Source organism: Salvelinus alpinus, chromosome 26, assembly GCF_045679555.1.
Source record: "Salvelinus alpinus chromosome 26, SLU_Salpinus.1, whole genome shotgun sequence".
NCBI classification, from domain to species: Eukaryota; Metazoa; Chordata; class Actinopteri; order Salmoniformes; family Salmonidae; genus Salvelinus; species Salvelinus alpinus.
This window is the reverse complement of record NC_092111.1, coordinates 8063892-8070886: the sequence shown is the minus strand read 5'-3', so window position 1 is coordinate 8070886 and position 6995 is coordinate 8063892.

Sequence of the window (6995 nt, the reverse complement as noted above, 5' to 3'; positions counted from 1 at the left end):
TTTACTCCATTCCAGCCATTATTATGAGCCGTCCTCCCCTCAGCAGCCTCCTGTGACTCACATATACTACATTGACAACACACACACACACACTATATACGCACACACAAAACACACACAAACATGAATATTGATGCCACACACACAGACACACGTTACATATGCTGCTGCTACACTTTTTATTATATATCCTGATTGCCTGGTCACCTTTACCCCTACCCACATGTCAGTGGAGGCTGGTGGTGGGAGCTATAATTGGATGGGCTCATTGTAATGCTGGAATGGAATTGATGGAATGGAGTCAAACATGTGGTTTCCATATGTTTGATGTGTTTGATACCGTTCCATTTATTAAATTCCAGACATTACAATGAGCCCATCCTCCTACAGTTTATCCCACCAGCTGCCACATGTACATGCTGAATTACCTGAATTACCTCGTACCCCTGCACATTGACACAGTACTGGTACTCCTTGTATATACAATGCATTCAAACCCCTTCCTTTTTTCTACAATTTGTTACTTTACAGCCTTATTCTAAAATGGATTCCATTTTTTATATCCTCATCAATCTACACACAATACCCCATAATGACAAAGCGAAAACAAGTTTTGAAATTTTAGCAAATGTATTAAAAATAAAAAACAGAAATACATTATTTGCATAAGTATTCAGACCCAATGCTATGAGACTCGAATTTGAGCTCAGGTGCATCCTGTTTCCATTGATCATCCTTGAGATGTTTCTACAACTTGATTGGTGTCCACTTGTGGTAAATTCAATTGATTGAACATGATTTGGAAAGGCAGACACCTGTCTATATAAAGTTCCAGAGTTGACAGTGCATGTCAGAGCAAAAACCAAGCCAAAACATTTCTGCAGCATTGAGGGTCCCCAAGAATACAGTGGCATCCATCATTCTTAAATGGAAGAAGTTTGGAACCACCAAGACTCTTCCTAGAGCTGGCCGCTCGGTCAATCTGAGCAATTGGGAGAGAAAAGCCTTGGTCAGGGAGGTGACCAAGAACCCGATGGTCACTCTGACAGAGCTCCAGAGTTCCTCTGTGGAGATGGGAGAACCTTCCAAAAGAAAAACCATCTCTGCAGCACCCCACCAATCAGGCTTTTATAGTAGAATGGCCAGACGGAAGCTACTCCTCAGTAAAAGGCACATGACAGCCCGCTTGGAGTTTGCCAAAAGGCACTTAAAGGACTCTCAGACCATGAGAAACAACTATTTGGCCTGAATGCCAAGCGTCATGTCTGGAGGAAACCTGGCACCATCCCTACGATGAAGCATGGTGGTGGCAGCATCATGCTATGGGGATGTTTTTCAGCGGCAAGGACTGGGAGACTACTCAGGATCGGGGGAAAGATGAACGGAGCGAAGTACAGAGAGATCTTTGATGAAAACCTGCTCCAGAGCGCTCAAGGCCTCAGCCTGGGGGCGAAGGTTCACCTTCCAACAGGACAACGAGTGGCTTCGGGACAAGTCTCTGAATGTCCTTGAGTGGCCCAGCCAGAGCCCGGACTTGAACCCGATCAAACATCTCTGGAGAGACCTGAAAAGAGCTGTGCAGCAATGCTTCCCATCCAACCTGACAGAGCTTGAGAGGATCTGCAGAGAAGAATAGGAGAAACTCCCCAAATACAGGTGTGACAAGCGTGTAGCGTCATACCCAAGAAGACTCAAGGCTGTAATCGCTGCCAAAGGTGCTTCAACAAAGTACTGAGTAAAGGGTCTGAATACTTATGTAAATGTGATATTTGAGTTTCATTATTTTTTATACATTTGCAAACATTTATAAAAACCTGTTTTTGCTTTGTCATTATGGGGTACTTTGTGTAGATTGATGAGGGTGGGAAACTATTTACTCAATTTTAGAATAAGTCTGTAACGTAACAAAATGTGGAAAAAGTAAAGGGGTCTGAATACTTTCCGAATGCATTGTATATGAAGATGGCGATAGAAAGCGAGATCAGGGGCGAAGAAGACTGGTGGCAAGTACAAACAGAGTGAGCAGTACAGCAGGTCAAATTCTGGAGGTGAAATGGAAGTGAATGAGTGGGAGTTAAGCGAAGTGGAAGGTGTGGTGAAGAGCTCGGAGCCCGAACCTTGCATCAATGGATATGATGAAGACATTTTTGGAGAAAGTGGATCCTTGGCTTTTGGCGGATCCATTTGTGGTTTCAGTGTGGGTGGGAAAGGAGTTGTGGACAGTTGAGTCAGTGAAGGTAACCCGTAGTGGACTTGTGATATTTGTGTGTGTTTATTTTGCCCAGCAGGAGCGGGCGCTCCGTGTCATGCAACTCGGGGCAAGATCGGTTTCTTGCTTTGCTCTGAGGAATACGGTGCCATTGAAGGAGTGATTTCTGGGGTAGCATTAAGTGCGAAGGTGGAGCAATTGAAGGTCAAGATTCCCAGTGTTTGTGACGCCTGTCGTTTGGTGCGTCACAGACCTGGTGGTGAGCATGGGGAAGTAGAGGAATCACTATCTGTCATTTTGAATTTTGAATCATTGTCTTTACCCGACAAAGCCATGTTAGGATATATCAGTTATCCTGTTAGAGCTTTGTGCAGAACCCACTGCGGTCTTTCAGGTGTCATGTGTATGGTCATGTTGCAGCAGTGTGTAGGAGGGAGATTCCAAGATGTGGGAAGTGTGCAGGAGGGCATGGGACAGAGGAATGTGTAGTTTAGGTGGAATAAGTTGTGTGTCAACTGTAGGGGTGCCCATGTTGCTGGGGATCGGAAGTGTTTGGTGTGAGAGAGGCAGGTTGAGGTGGCCAGGATCAGAGTAGTACAGAAGGTGTCATATGCTGAGGCAGTGAAGAAAGTAGAGGAGGGTGGGTTAAGGGTGAGGGATGCTGAGAGGATCCCTGTGAGTAGTAGATCTGTGCCAGCACAGAGGAATAGGTCAACGAATACGCTGGAATTCAGGAAGCAGGTACAGAAGATGAGTTTAATAATGAATCGATGCAGATTAACAAAAGCATGAGAAGTATACAGTATCTGAGAGAAAACAATACTACCTAGTGGCTGCTGTCTACTGAGGGCTAAATAAAGGTGGAGTAATCAAGGAGAAAATGATGACCAGGTGTGCGTAATGATGGGGAGCAGATGTACGTAATGATTGTTGCCAGGGCCAGTGGTTAGTAGACCGGTGACGTCGAGCACCGGAGGGAGGGAGCAGGAGTAGGCGTGACAGTACCCCGCTGGCCAGGAGGATGGCCCGAGGGTGAGGAGCAGGCCGGTCCATACGGCGGAGATGGATATCCCGGTTGATGTTGGGGTCCAGGATGTCCACCACTGGGACCAAAGAGCGCTCCTCAGGACCGTTTCCCTCCCAGTCCACCAGGTACTGGAGCCGACCCCCATGACGTCGGGAGTCCAGGATGGACCTAACCACCGGTCCCATCGATATCCAGGGGAGGCGGAGAGGTATCGCTGGGACGGCATCAGCCAGGGAACCAGGAACCACCGGCCTGAGGAGGGAAACATGAAAGGAGGGTGAGGTCCGGTAGTTGGTGGGGAGTTTTAGACGATAGGTTACTTCATTGTTCCTCCGGAGGACCTTGAAGGGCCCCACAAACTGGGGACTCAGCTTCCGTCAGGGCAGGCGGAGTGGGAGGTTCCTGGTGGAGAGCCAGACGCGATCACCAGGATGGCACACAGGAGCCTCATTGCGTTGGCGGTCCGCCTGATCCTTCTGACGGTGCACTGGAGCCTCACGTGGGCGGCGTTCCAAACCTCCTCTGCGCCGGAACCACTAGTCCACTGCAGGGGCCTCGGTCTGGCTCGGGGTCCACAGAACCAGGGCCGGCTGATATCCAAGGACGCATTGGAAGGGAGTCAGCCGGTTGGAGGAGTGACGAAGTGAGTTCTGGGTGTATTCCGCAGGAACTCGTCCCACTCCCCCTTCCGGTCCTGGCAGTGACTCCTTAGGTACCTCCCCAGCTCCTGGTTGGTCCTCTCCACCTGCCCGTTGGACTGAGGCCGGTACCCGGATGTGAGGCTGGCCCTAGTGCCAGAAGACCTGCTGGAATAGTGCCTCAGCGACCTGGAGAGTGGTAGGTAAACCAGAGAGAGGGATAGAATGTCAGGATTTAGAAAATCTGTCAACGACAACCATAACAGTGGTAAAACCATCAGTAGTTTTAGTGCTGGACCATGCCGGGAGATTTGGTTTGGGCACATACAGAGCAAGAGTTGACATAGTGGCGACGTCCTGCACCAAGATGGGCCACCAGTGCTTATCGGAGAGGGATTGGATGGTGCGGGTGATACCTGGGTGTCCAGTGGCGAGGAATGTCTACCCAGGTAAACAGCCAATCTCTTACCCCTGTGGGGACGTAGATGCGTTCTGGAGGGCAGGTAGCAGGAACGGGTTTCCTCTCTAGAGCCTGGCGGATGTCCACACCTACATCCCAAAACACGGGGCTAACGACAGATTGATGGGCTGGAGGGCACTCACAGGACCCTCCATCGACGTGGAACCACAGAGTACGGGAAAGCAGGTCCTCCGGCACCCTGGTCTCCAGGCGGTGATTCTCATCCTCAACCAGGAGATGGTGGTGTTGTGAAGTTGGAGCCACTGGAGACCGAGGAGGATTTTGTGTACGGGTGCGGTGATGATGAGGAAGGGAAGGCTTTCCTGGTGCATGGGTCCCATGGGTTCAGACTCTGCCTCAGGACAGCCAAAGGAGGGAGGTGAGTGGCGAGGCGGATGGCCATCGCGTTGAGTGCGTCCAAGGATGGGATGTCATCCCAACATGCCAACTCCGTTTGGACCTCTTTGCGCAGTCCTCTCCGGAATAGAGTGCGGAGCGCCGGCTCATTCCATCCGCTGGAGGATGCCACAGTCTGAAAGGTGAGGGCGTACTCCGCAGCGGTCTGGGCACCCTGCTGGAGTTGGAGAAGTTGCTCACCTCCCTGTCTGACCTCTGGAGGATAGTCGAAGACTGCCCTGAACAGAGCCATGAACTTCTTATAGGTACCCAGCTCCTCCTCTCCTCTCTCCATGACGGCCGTAGCCCACTCCAACGCCCGTCCGGTCAGCAGGGAAATAACCGTGGCAACCTTCTACCTCTCAATGGTGGGGGCTCCCCCCACAAGTGTCACATCTGCAACGCCCTCTACTGCTCATCCTGTGTCTCCTTGACCTGCAGCCACTCCCCCAGTACTCTCTCCCTCTTCCTCTCTCTCTCTCTGTGTGTGTGTGTGATTGTGTGGGCGGAGACAGGTGTGCTGGAGTCAGAGCAGATCCCCACCAGCTGCAATCTGTTCCATAATCAAAACGTCTACAAATACAGTCAGAGCAGATCCCCACCAGCTGCAATCTGTTCCATAATCAAGACGTCTACAAATACTCAGCCCTGCCACTTCCACGCTGCCAGATCGTAATCTCTGCTCAGTCAGTCTACGTTTCTAGCCGTTTGTTACTATTCAGATACTGCTAACCTGTTGTGCCTGTTTTCCTTGCCTGATGCTGTTTTCCTCTCCGCTACTTTTCTGCTCGCTCTGACTATGGTCGTGTCTCCAGTCCCACGTCTTGTCATCCTCCTACTCTGTCCTGGATTCCCCACTCTACTACTCCCTTGGATTCCCCTCCGTACCTGCTTACCCTGTCTCAACCCCTCTCGCTCCAGCCTCAGCCTCCGCACCTGGTTTCCAGCAACCCGCACGAGCTTCCCCTGACCTGCACTCCAGTCTCCTCATCTGAGTCTGCTCTTGGGTTCCCCTGTTCCAATCCGGGTAACACCAAGGGCATGATAGAAATTGATATTGGTAAGCTGGAACAAAGACAGCTTGAGTTAGAAGGAGAAGAAGATGGAGTGAAAAATCGGATGCTGCACTGAAAGAGGAAGAGCAGAATATGAAAGAGAATATTGGGAAGATTAAAGAACCTCTGGAGCAGATTCATGCTGAAATACAACTACAGAGAGATGAAATTGCAACCCAAATGGAAGAGTTAAATGTAAAAAAGGAAGAGTTGGAAAACTTTCAAACGGACATCGACAGACAAAAAGAGACAAAACACAAAATGCTATAATCATGGAAAATAATGAACTGGAAGAGATACAAAAGGAGGAATTGGAAGACATTAAAATGACAAAGAGGGAGAATGATGATATGATAAGGACAAAGGCTGAAATAGATGGGGGACAATACAACATCTGAAAAGGACAGAGAAGAACTTGAACGTCTGAAACATGATATACAGAATGAGAAAGAGGAGCTTGAGAGAACAAGAGAGTTGGCAATAAAAGGCAAAGATGAGTTTAAATTACTGGTGTCTGAAATGCAAACACAAAGAGAGGAAATCGAACAAGACAAACAAACAAATCAAGATGAAAAGAATGAGCTGGAAGAGATCAAGGCTGATTTACAGACACGATCTGAGAATCTAGAAAACCTCGTGGAGGATACAAAGAGAAAAAAAGATCATGTTGAAAACATGACTGCCCAAATCCAGGAAGAAAGAAGGGGCAGGATTTGAACGTGTTATTGATGAGAAAAAAAGTAATTCAAAATTTTAAGGACATAATATAGAAGGAGAAAGATGATCTGGAACAAATGAAGATTGAGACTGAAAGAGAGATGGAAGAAATTGGCCAGATCAAGACTGATTTACAGAGGAGGTCAGAACATCTAGACAGAATGATGGAGAAGACAAAATGGAATAAGGTGGATGTAGAATAAATGGATGCCCAACAGCAAAATGAAGAAATGGTAAGTATGGCAGACATAGATACACTGAGAGAAGATGATGAGGTAGTCAAATCTGCTGACAAGAGTGAGAGGGAAGAAGCTGAAACCAAAATAAAACACCTGACTAATGCTTCAACACAGACTCTCTAGTGGAGATGGAAATATCACAAGAAATGGAAGAAGGACTCCAAAAAGAAATCACAATGGTGGAAATGGAGTAACAATACCCTTTTAAGATCATGATGGCAGAGATAGAGAGGAGGAGGCAGAGCATGGAGCAG